General features: G+C 42.1%; 1 protein-coding gene and 1 long non-coding RNA gene across 3 annotated transcripts in view; one reads left to right on the forward strand and one right to left on the reverse strand.

The window, feature by feature from the left end:
- TENM4 (teneurin transmembrane protein 4) overlaps window positions 1-12,013 on the forward strand; it is a 3,327,204-nt gene that overhangs the window by 2,070,931 nt on the left and 1,244,260 nt on the right. The gene's annotated exons all lie outside the window — the stretch shown is intronic.
- LOC139180709 (uncharacterized) lies at window positions 930-8,574 on the reverse strand. Of its 2 annotated transcripts, none has more exons than XR_011564960.1 (3): window positions 8,526-8,574; window positions 7,095-7,140; window positions 930-1,208 (listed from the first exon to the last, which is right to left on the reverse strand). It is a non-coding gene; the product is annotated as an uncharacterized lncRNA (long non-coding RNA). The 2 variants fall into 2 exon arrangements; XR_011564959.1 differs by lacking the exon at window positions 930-1,208 and adding an exon at window positions 2,706-2,938 and having other exon boundaries at window positions 8,526-8,571.

A 12,013-nucleotide genomic window follows, 5' to 3' on the forward strand; every position in this document is an offset into this window, starting at 1 on the left:
GGCCTTCCAGCAAGAGAGCAGAGCCAGATGACTCAAAAGGCAGGTATCACATTCATGGTCCCTGGATACTCTTGTCTTCTCGAGTTTTGTCCTTTGTAAAACCAAAAGAAGATATTAAATATTATATTTTATAATTTCATTGGTATAAAGACAAATATCATCTGTGATGGATTATGTTGAATTTTTTCCTCTAATTAAAACTTTTTTGTTAGTCCCTAAAAGTATCATGGTTTCTAGACACTATGCCTATTGTGCTTGAAGTCTGAGGTGGGGAAAACAAAGGACAAAGACTCAAGGAAAGACACATCCTACCATATTTTGAGAACTGTAGAAAGTGTCATGTGATGGAAGCTTAGCAAGCTTTTGTTAAAACAACTTATTTAAGAAATAGATGTTGTAGCAAAGTCAAGATTTACATGTCCAATATACAAAATTAAGACAAATTTTTAATTTGCAATAGCACTCCAATATTTTCTATTGTATTTTTGACACTGGTCATAATCCACCTAACTTATTACTTTATAAAGTTTTGACTTCTCACTTGAAAATCGCTGAGGTAAGAGAAAGAAACAAGGGGAAGAGTAGAGAAGGAGACAGGACAGGGTCACAGAGGCCCGCATTGCATGCCAGGGCTGAGGGCACGTTCCTGAAGGATGAATTTTGGCAGAATTTCACGCAGAGGCATGAAGTGATGAAATGCATGCATTTGAAAGTTGGCCCTGAAGGACAGATTGGAAGAGGGTGACACGGAAAGCAGAGAGCTTACTAGTAGCGATGCTGCTAGTAGCATTCAACAAGAGATGGGGAGTTTCAAACTGAGGAGGTGGGACTGGGAACATGAGGAAGGCATAGAGAACATCCAGTAGACCAAGCGCTCTTGGCTCAGTACCGTTTGTTTCAGTCTTATTTCAAGTGGTGTATAACTAAACAAAGAGGCAAGTCTCTTGCTCTCCCCATTTTCTCTTGTAGTTTAATTAATTTCATACGAGTACATATAAATTGGCAACTTAGCCTGGAAGACATAAATTCAGTGAGCTAAGCTCTGGTTCTGGAGTTGGCCAGGTCTCTGGTTCTGGAGTTGGTCTCCGCCAGGCTCCACCACTTGCCAGCTGAGAGTTCTGTGACAGCTTCCTCACTCTGTGAGTCTTGGGTTCCTCATCTGTAATACAGGAGTGGTAACAAAGCTCTCTTCATAGTGTAGTTATAATCTACATGGAGAAAATGTATATATTGTGCTTAGTACACTGCCCGTGTACAGCAAGACATAGAATAAGTGGAGATTATTATAAAATATATTTTGGAAATTATGTGCTTATCCTATAACTTTGGGAGAAAAAGAGGCAAATCTATCATTTTAGTTAAAAAAAAAAAAAAAGTTCACCTCTATGGAACTTTGAATTTGATGGCCTCTCTCTGTCAGGAAGCCAAACTATAATTCCTAGGGGTGTGTATGTGTGCGTGTGTGTACGTGGAACATTTCATTAGCATAGATTCATAAGGTTTATGCATTCCGTCTCACCTTTGTCTCTTCACTTAACCCTGTTTGTAGTGTCCTGTACCTTTAAGCTATCTTCCAGGTCATGTTTTTTAAAGGTTGCAAAATGTCCCATCATGGGTATGTAGCAAATTCCAGCAACAGTTAGACTCTTGAGTTTTTCCAATTAATTCCTATGGATTTAATATTTTCAGGTTATTTAAAAATCTTCTATCAAGGTCTACTAAGTTTCCTTTGGTCCCTTTTTTTCCCTTCTAATTTACTGTTTTTGCAAAGAGAGGGTTGGGGACATGCATACAGACATCCAAAGTCTTTGAAATGTCTACCATCTTCCTAGGGCTCTGAGTAGTGTGGTAATGAACTGCTTTGAGGTTAAGTTGTCTGACTGTCTTATTATGAGAGATCAAACCGGAAGGTATGTGTTTGCTTCCAATTAACACCAACTGTTGGGATTTGAAAATCATGTATTTCATTCATTAACCTTCAGGATGGCATTCAGAGGAGAGAATGTTTGAATTTACAACCTACAAATTATAAATTTATCAAAAGTAGTAGCATGATTGTAATGCTTGTGTTAAAGACCATCCGTATCCTTAGTCTCTACAGTAGATCATGAGGAGACTGTGTCTGCCCTGAGGACATGTTCTCTAATAACAAGCATCTTTCATCCTCTGCAGTGGAGAGAGATTTCCACATGTCTTTTCTCTTGTCACATTCACCATAACCCTGGAAGGAAAGAGGCCAGAGGTTACTATTCTCATTTGATGGATGAAAAAAACGGAGTCTCAAAGACATCAATGGATTTGCCCAAAGTGATACTTTTACAGAATGGTGAAGCCAGAACTTGAAATCAGAAGTTTTCCTTCTCAGGTCTCTGCTCTTTCCTTCTCCCCAGGTTGCTTTCTCCAGTGTTGAGATGCACAAAATAAAGAAGACCATTGCCAGGTCAAAGTGTGAAGTAGGGAATTTTGCCTTGCCCTCCCTCCCCAAGAAACATCCACTGATGTTCCAAGGACGTGCACCTCTGACCCATCTTTGTCCTTCATTTCCCTCCATTGCACAGACTGATAGGAAGCAGGAGAGACTTGAAGTGGATGGTAGGCCACCCTGTAGCCATGTGTCAGGAGGGCAATTTCAACATCAGACGCTTTAAGCCAAATCCCAAATCTGACACTTGGCCTTGGAGAACAGAAATTCTTTATTCCTTAGTTTGTGAGAAGGTATCAGCTAGAAATGATTTCAAAAGCAGTTGATAGAATATGTGACTGAATGTGATTTCAACAATTTAAAAAACTCATTATCTCACTTAACTCCAAAAATGAAGCTTTTCCAGTTTGACTAACCAAGCTGCTCAAGGATATCTGGATTCTGGGTCAGCTTCTTTTGCTTCACTCTGATTTTTCTTTGTGGTTGAAATGGGTGCCTTGGCTCCACCATCAAATCCTCATATAACAATACCCAAAACAGGAAAGAACGTGTCAGGCATTCTCCTTATGCATTTGTCTTTTTACCAGGGCCGAGTGAAAGAGTTTTTAACAGAAGGCTCCAGCAAACTTCTCGTTCATTTCTTTGGCCAACCTGGGTCACATGCCCATCACTACACAGTGGGGACAGCTGCCTGGTTGACCAGCTGTCCCAGCTGATGTGGACCTTGGCAAAAGAGAATAGGGTTGCTGTGATCAGTTTAAGCACAGGTTATTCTCTAAGGCTAGGATTAGAGTCCCCTTCCTTAAGCATATCTCAGCTTAGATATGAGAAAAAATGTGAGTTCCATGAGCAAGCTAGAGGGTGTTTCACTGACTCCTGAGAAGGTAACCAGTTAGTCTGCCACAGAAGGTTTTGTGATTAGTAGAAAGTGTTAGTTGCTCAGCCATGCCCAAGTCTTTGTGACCCCATGGACGGTAACCTGCCAGGCTCCTCTGTCCATGGGGATTCTCCGGGCAAGAATACTGAAATGGGTTGCCATTCCTTTCTCCCCGCCCAGGGACAGAAACCAGGTCTCCTTCATGGCAGGCAGATTTGTTACCATCTGAGCCACCAGGGAAGCAAAAAGTTGAAAGTAAAAAACTTAGCATAGCACCTGGCACATAAAATATTTCAGTGAATGTCTCACAGTATTACCAACTTTGCAAGTTAGAGCAGAATCCAGTCATTGTTTTTTAACTTTGGGCATGCCACTTAACCAGTCAAAGACAGTTTCGTTTTCTTCAAATTGAGGATAAGTATTGCTACTGTACCTGGAAGAGGGTGTGGAAACCCACTCCAGTATTCCTGCCTGGAGAATCCCGTGGACAGAGGTGCCTGGCTGGCTATACAGCCCATAGAGTCGGACACAACTGAAGTGACTTAGCATGACGATTGCTACTGTACAGAGTTGTTGAAAATGTTTAAAATAATACATGGGAAAGAGTGTTTAAGTTATTAAATACTATGCAAATGTAAAATATCATTTTTAACCTTCAGAGTCTCACCTGCAAAGTCACTTACAGAAGGGTCAGACAGCTATATAATGACAGATTTGTGAAAAGCTCACAACTGAGTGTAAGATTTTCATGTGTTTGGCAATGTGATGCTGATATATAGAACACCAGTCATCTCATTGTTCTGAACATTTAAAAATAAACTCCAGCTCTTGTTCCAGGCCACCTCGTATCTAAATATAGTGCAATGAAATACCAAAAAAAAAAAAAAAATACTCCAGTGCATTAAAACTGACACACACACACAGACTAACTTCTTTGCTGCTTTCTTTATGCAGATTCTCCCTCACAACTTAATGCCTGAAACTGCTGATGATGTCAGTTGGCTCCATGTCCTCCAAGTCCTTGTAGTCCAAGTCCAAATGAAAAGGCCAAGGTTTCCGACCTTCCTTTGCAAGAGTACTGACTCTATCCCAGAGACCTCAAATGCATGCATTTCCTTTAAAATTCTCAGCAACTCTACAAGATGCAGATTTCATTCCTATTTATCGGGTAGAAAGACCAAGGTTCCCTGAGATTAGGTAGCCTGCATACATCCCATAGCTGCCAATGAGGGAGCCCAGGTTTTGGCTTGGTTCTCCCCAGCTCTGAAGAGTGTGGCGTCTCTGCTATTCATCTTCTTTACCACCTTTTCCATTATATCCTCTCCAACTGAACATCAAGACAGTGATGCTTTACTTCCTCGCTCCTTTCCCTTTCTCATCTGTATAACCAATTCTACAAACACTCAGTTTGCTCTAGAAGTCCATTCAAGAAACTCTCTAATAGTGTTGCTATTTGAAGCTGGGAATGGACTGTAGAACAGCCATGTATACCCATGTCCCTGAGGCTTGAGATGCAGAACTATTTACTGGAAAGTGATCCCTGGGGCAGAAACACAGAGGTCTACCCTATAATGAGATCTTAAAATTAACATAATCAGTCTTTAGTATTTATATATCTTACATGCTGAGCTATTGTATTTAATAATCAAAGCACACTGCCCATTTTATATATTCTAAAAATACAATACTGAAATTCAGATACCATATGATATCCTCAGTATCATTCACTTTGTGAAGAATGTTCAGTTGCTCAGTCATGTCCGACTTTTTGCAACCCCATGAACCGCAGCATGCCAGGCCTCCCTGCCCATCACCAATGCATCACTAATACGTTTAAAGAATGTATTAGTTATTAATTGCAGCAATAGCGCTAGCTAACACAATAACCTCTATCTCAGTAGCATACAGTAGTAGTTGTTTATCTGTTGTGTGCCTGGGTCATCTGGGATTGACTAGATGACTTTCCTGAACTTAGCTGGCCCCAGTCTAAGAGCTGACTTACTGGTGGCTGATCTAGAAGAAAGGAAGTGCGATGTTCCACGAGCAAAATGTGTGCTTATAAAGGGGCATAACAAATTGGGAATACTGTTGCAATACACCGTTAGAGATTTTTAAAATATTGTTAATGTTTTCTAAGTGCTTTTGTAATAGATATATCCCTGCAACAAAAAGCAAGGTCATCATGATAATAATATTCCAAGTCATAAAGACTCTAGCAGTGTGGCTGCCAGACCCCAATCTACCCTGCACCGTGTCCTCTGTTGTTTCTGGGAGCTCCAAAGCTCCCCACAGGTTTGTGCTCATGACCAGTCTTCCTGCCACAATGAGACAGAGGTAGCATCATGTTCTTTCTCTTCTTAAAGTCAGCTAAAGGAGCCTCTCTACTGCTACTATCAGAGGTTCAGATCAGATCACATCAGTCGCTCAGTCGTGTCCAACTCTTTGCGACCCCATGAATTGCAGCACACCAGGCCTCCCTGTCCACCACCAACTCCCGGAGTTCACTCAGACTCACATCCATCAAGTCAGTGATGCCATCCAGCCATCTCATCCTCTGTCGTCCCCTTCTTCTCCTACCCCCAATCCCTCCCAGCATCAGAGTCTTTTCCAATGAGTCAACTCTTTGCATGAGGTGGCCAAAGTACTGGAGTTTCAGCTTTAGCATCAGTCCTTCCAAAGAAATCCCAGGGCTGATCTCCTTCAGAATGGACTGGTTGGATCTCCTTGTAGTCCAAGGGACTCTCAAGAGTCTTCTCCAACACCACAGTTCAAAAGCATCAATTCTTCGGTGCTCAGCCTTATTCACAGTCCAACTGTCACATCCATACATGACCACAGGAAAAACCATAGCCTTGACTAGACGAACCTTTGTTGGCAAAGTAATGTCTCTGCTTTTGAATATGCTATCTAGGTTGAGTCATAACTTTCCTTGCAAGGAGTAACGTCTTTTAATTTCATGGCTGCAGTCACCATCTGTAGTGATTTTGGAGCCCAGAAAAATAAAGTCTGACACTGTTTCCACTGTTTCCCCGTCTATTTCCCATGAAGTGGTGGGACCGGATGCCATGATCTTCATTTTCTGAATGTTGAGCTTTAAGCCAACTTTTTCACTCTCCACTTTCACTTTCATTAAGAGGCTTTTTAGTTCCTCTTCACTTTCTGCCATAAGGATGGTGTCATCTGCATATCTGAGGTTATTGATATTTCTCCCGGCAATCTTGATTCCAGCTTGTGTTTCTTCCAGTCCAGCATTTCTCATGGTGTACTCTGCATATAAGTTAAATAAACAGGGTGACAATATACAGCCTTGACAAACTCCTTTTCCTATTTGGAACCAGTCTGTTGTTCCATGTCCAGTCTATCAGAGGTTATGTTTCTTCAAAACACCTGAGTCTCTGCATGAGTGCTGTCTCCCATTGCTCTAAAGATGCCACTCCCAGTTATGCTGGACAAGCGCCAGGGTCTGCCCAGAGGTGTCATGAAAGCCCCCTTGCCAGCTCTGTGCTACACTTACATAGCAGGGCTGTAAACCCCTGGGTCTGTCTAGGACCTTCTGCCTCTCCTTTCTACTCATATACTGCAACAATTTAATAAGAGAAAGGAAAAAATAAAACAAGAAAGCAGCTTCCAAACACAATTCCAGCTTAAAGACACAATTTCAGATCCCAAATGAAACAGTTGCCTGCAGGTTCCTAGTAGCTTCATGCTGTCCCAAGACAAAGGGGAGGCATGGGCTTCACATTTGCATTACTAAAGGGCCTATTTAATTTGTGTTTTTTAAAATATAATGCTTACCTCGGGGAGTCCCAGTGTTAAGTGTGATCCATTCTGATAATTTATCCTAAAGCAAAAAGAAAAGAACCTTGTCCCCAAAGTAAATACAATGTTCCACTTCTAGAGACTCAAAATTTCATATTTCACTTCCCAATTGACTTTTCTGTCCTAAGGTATTTTTATTCTGTCTACATTTTCTGTATCCCATTTACATTCATACCAAATTTTCAAAATCAGTCTTGACTAAGACACCTATTTCTGAATAAGAGTATGGGTACGTTTTGGAGATGTGAAACAAAAGTAGCTTTCATCATGTCCTTTTGTTTGGAGGTTCTCATGAATTATATCCATTGTATTTGTTGCTTTGGCAAGACTTCAGAATTCATTTGCTGCATTTCTCATTTTCTGTGACTTGAAGCTTAGAGGTTGCCTTTTCTAGCATATGAAGTTGGAGGTAGATGCTGGAACACCTTGGTTCAATAGCATCTTATTGACCTCTGTTTTGAATTCCCCAAACTGCTGCTCCAGCAGTTTGGATCATCCTTATTTAATTCAGGAAAGAAGTGGGGAAGAGGTGCCAGCCATATCTTTCTTTTCTACTAAGAAAACCAAAAACTTTCCTGCAATACCCCAGCAATCTTCTGCCTATGTGGAAAAACTGAGTCCTTGGCTACCTGAGGCTACAAGGCACAGAGGGAAGATGAGTAGCTGGCTCACCTGGCCCTTAAATGGAGACAGAGGAAAAGGTTGTTAAGACTGGATGCTAAGCTCACTGGACCAGTGCCTTCCTCAAGGACTGATACTACTGATAACAAAGGGATTATAGCTTAATTTTGAGTCAAATCCAGATTGTTTCAAGTTCTTAAAATGACAATAATCTTGATATTCAGATTTATCGGAAGAAAAAAAAAAGAATTGTTCTCTAAATTATCAAAGTTTTCCATTTGAAATGGAAAAATACATCAAAATAGCAAAATGCCAAAGCTTGATCAAGTAAGACAGATGCTGTCAAACAACAGGGAAAGGAAATAAATGTCTAAGTAGCGGAAAGGAAATTGGACAGTTAACCTAACATTCCCAGCCGCTAGGCCTTGGCTAAGGTTGGGGGGAAAGAAAAGTGATTGGAAATGTTGAGAGAAAGTCTAGACAGACAGAGAGCAGATCCTCTGCCATATCACATAGCTACCATGTGAGCTGATACCTGTAAGAGAGCCCTGTTTAGCTGGCTGTAACTCACCCAGCCTTTCTGCACCTCAACAGAAATGTTTGGGTGGGCCCAGCGTGGTCACAAAGACACACGAGCTGGCACTGGTGGCATGAGAAGGAATTGTAACCAAAACCAGCTGTTAGATCTAGTTAAACTTGTTAAAAGTAGCTTTCACAATCTCTTAAGATAATAATGGGGTTTCCAAGTAGCGTAGTGAAGGGTAAAGTGTCTTGGTAAGCTTCTACCTGGGGCTTCTGAGCTGAGGTGAACACTGCCCACCCCCAAAACAATTCAGGTCCTTCTGGAACCTCAGAATGTACAGTTGTTTGGAAATAGAGTCCATAGTGATATAATAAGATGAGGTCATCTTAACCTCATCATCACCCAGTTAAGATGGGCCCTTCATGCAATATGCCTGGCACCCTTATAAGAAGAGAAGAGACTCAAAAGGAAGGTGATGTGAAGATACACAGGGAGAGCACCAGGTGATGACAGAGGCAGAGACTGGGGTTATGGAGCAGCAAGCCAAGGGCTGCTGGCCGCTGGCAGAAGCTGGGGAGAAATAAGAGATTCTTCCCTTCAGTCTTCAGAGAGGAGAGAATGGCCCTGCCAACACCTTGATTTCAGACTTCTAACTTACAAACTGTGGGAACTTACATTTCTATTGCTCTAAGCCACCTCTTTTGGGGTCCTTTGTTATGGCAGACCCAGGAAACAAATAGAGCTTCCTTCAACCTTGCAGCATCTTTTGTTGGAAAGGCTGAGACCACTGCCATGGCTTCAAAGTATATCTCTTCCTGCCAAGAGTGTTGTTCACCCAGCAGAGGGCTGAGTTTCCCAAGTCTTCAGCTCACGCTCTATGGACCCCCTTCAGTGTCTCCTTTTCCAGAGTCTATCCCAGTGGAAGGGAAGCAAAGCAGAAAGAGCATAGCCAACGTCCCGCTTTTGCTACATTTCACATCAGCTTCCCTGATGGCTCAGACAGTAAAGAGTCCACCTATAATGCAGCAGACCCAGGTTTGATTCATGGGTCATGAAGATCCCCTGGAGAAGGGAATGGCTATGCACTTCAGTATTTTTGCCTGGAGAATTTCATGGACAGAGGAGCCTGCCGGGCTACAGTCCATGGGGTCACATAGAGTCGGACATGACTGAGTGACTAATACTTTGACCTTCACAGGAGGATTACCCAGTAGCAAGCCACCTCCCAAGAGTTTCTCCAGACTGGGAATGTAGTCCTGCTTGACAATTAGAGGCACCCGTCACCTTTACTGTCCCTTTCTGCTGCAGTGAGCAACCAGTGATCAGCAAAGACTCTTGTTTCTACCTCTGTTGTATCTCTTCTAACTTCTTTGCCCCTCTGCCCTCTGATATTGCCCCACCTAAAGTCCTCATTTTTTAATATAAATTTATTTATTTTAATTGGAGGCTAATTACTTTACAATATTGTATTGGTTTTGCCATACATCAACGTGAATCCGCCACAGGTGTACATGTGTTCCCCATCCTGAACCCCCCTCCCACCTCCTTCCCCATACCATCCCTCTGGGTCATCCCAGAAGGCACTAGCCCTGAGAATCCTGTATCATGCATTGAACCTGGACGGGCGATTCATTTCACATATGATAATATACATGTTTCATTTTTTTCTTATCATGGGTCTCATTGCCTCATGTCTCACTCTTTCTAAACTGGTCCTCTGCATGATGGTCAGAGTAATCTTTCTATAACAACTTTTTTTATCATGTTTTTCCTGGTGCAAAACCCTTCAGTGGCTTTTCTTTAGCTTTAGTTCAAAATTGACACACCTTACTGAGTCTGAGTGAGTTCATCTTTCCCAAGAAGGAGACACCAGGACAGAAATAGAAATGTCAAAGATTGGTAGAAGGAAGTACCTGTGAGGGGTGAGAGAAAGAGAAAGTAGTTCGGGCTGAGAGCATCAGACTGTTGTGCTGATCTGACAGCTGTGTAAGGGGAAGGGGAGAAAGGAGGATTGAGAAGGAAGTGCTGAAGTCCCCAGGGTAGCTCTGAGAAAGTTGTGGCCAGGCCACTGGGGAGCCTCAGGGCAAAGACTGACCTTTGGAAGCGTCCTGTGTTGGACAGAAATGTCCTCACTCCTGTAACCCTGCCATGCTCAGACTCTGCCTGGGAGAATCTCTGGGAGAAGAGGTCTCAGTGTGAACCCCAAAGCGTGGCAGCTGGAAGCTGTCAACTAGCTAATTATTCTTGCGAAGCTTCTCTCTTCAAGAGAAAACTGAGTGGCTCACTCATAGAGCTTGCCCCCAAAGTCAAACTAAAGTCTCCAGCCACTGATCTTTACAAATACCTCCAAACTCAGCTCCATGATGTGGAGCATTGGTCCAGCTATGAAACAGCGAAACAGCGGGAATGAATTGCATTTTTCTACTCTGATAACTGTGTTCATACATTTCTACGCCCCCTCCCACCTGGTTACCTGGCTAACTCCTCCCCCTACATGTCTAGTTCTGTTTATATGTCTATTTCCCACCACTAGTCAGTAAGTTTCTTGAAGGTAGGTGTATTTTGTCCATATTTTCATTCCCCTATTGAAAAGTGCAAGTCCTTAAACTTGGTGACTATTCAGTAAATGATGGGTGGGTAGGTGTGTGGATGGATGGGTAGATGGACAGAGGAATGAATGAAAAGATAGATTCTAGAATATCATGAAGTCCCAATGCCAGAGGAGATGTTCAAAAGGAGCATAGCCACAAATCTTGGATGAAAAGCCATTAATCTGTCTCAGACAGATGAGAATTTTTGAAAAAATTTAACAGTGATAGAGATAAAGATTTCTCCAGTGCTGGCAGTACGCGTATTTCTGAGTGTCTAACTTCAGTCTCCCCTAATGCTGTTGTTAGTTAGGCCTAAGAGCCAAATTAAGAATAATGCCAGCAGTTCTCAGATAACAACTTATGGCACCCATTCGGAAAGCAAGAGATATATCCATTCTCCATGAAATTCAAGTAAATAGCTGACCAGCATAATTGTGTCTGTCTATACAAGTGACAAAATTAGAACTAATGTATGCACCATAGCACAACAATTAGCTTAGTGTGAGTAATCTGGGTTACTCGTATATTTCTGCTGTCAGAGCCAATCATCTTTTGTTTCCACATGTGTCTTCTGCCTCCTTTGAAGTCATCAGTACCTTCGGTAGCTAATAATGTGCTAGAAGTGCCAAAGTAGGCTTGGTTTCTGCACCATCAGCCGCGCTCCTACACTGGCCTCAGTTGCCAAGATAAGAGCTAATGAAGGATCGTCTTCCTAGGTAAACATATAAACAGAGTCATGACAATGAATTGTGTTCATTGTTCTCTGTAGACAGTAGAGGCTATTTCTGAGGGCTGGTGTCGTCTTCAGCTAGAGTTTAGCCCCAGACAGTCCATTGAGGTGAGCGGGATCCAGCGGAGGAGAGTTACATGGAGAAGTTACATTTCTCTGTGGACACATGAGAGGTACTACTGGGGAATTTCCATAAATAGTGGGGGGACCACCAGGGAGGAGTCCACAGAACTAATGAGATTTCAGAAGACCTGGGTTTGAGATAAAAAAGAAATAAGCAATAACAATAAGTACAACAACAAAATCAGAGCATATCCTTATTTTAGTCCTGAACTGATGAAATCTGAGCTATGCTTATAAAACTTCTTGTTTTAAATGCTACAAAGCATGAGAACACATTCTCGCTCAGCCCCTATATTTACAGATCTTC

This window comes from Bos indicus, chromosome 29 (assembly GCF_029378745.1).
Source record: "Bos indicus isolate NIAB-ARS_2022 breed Sahiwal x Tharparkar chromosome 29, NIAB-ARS_B.indTharparkar_mat_pri_1.0, whole genome shotgun sequence".
In the NCBI taxonomy this organism is placed as follows: domain Eukaryota; kingdom Metazoa; phylum Chordata; class Mammalia; order Artiodactyla; family Bovidae; genus Bos; species Bos indicus.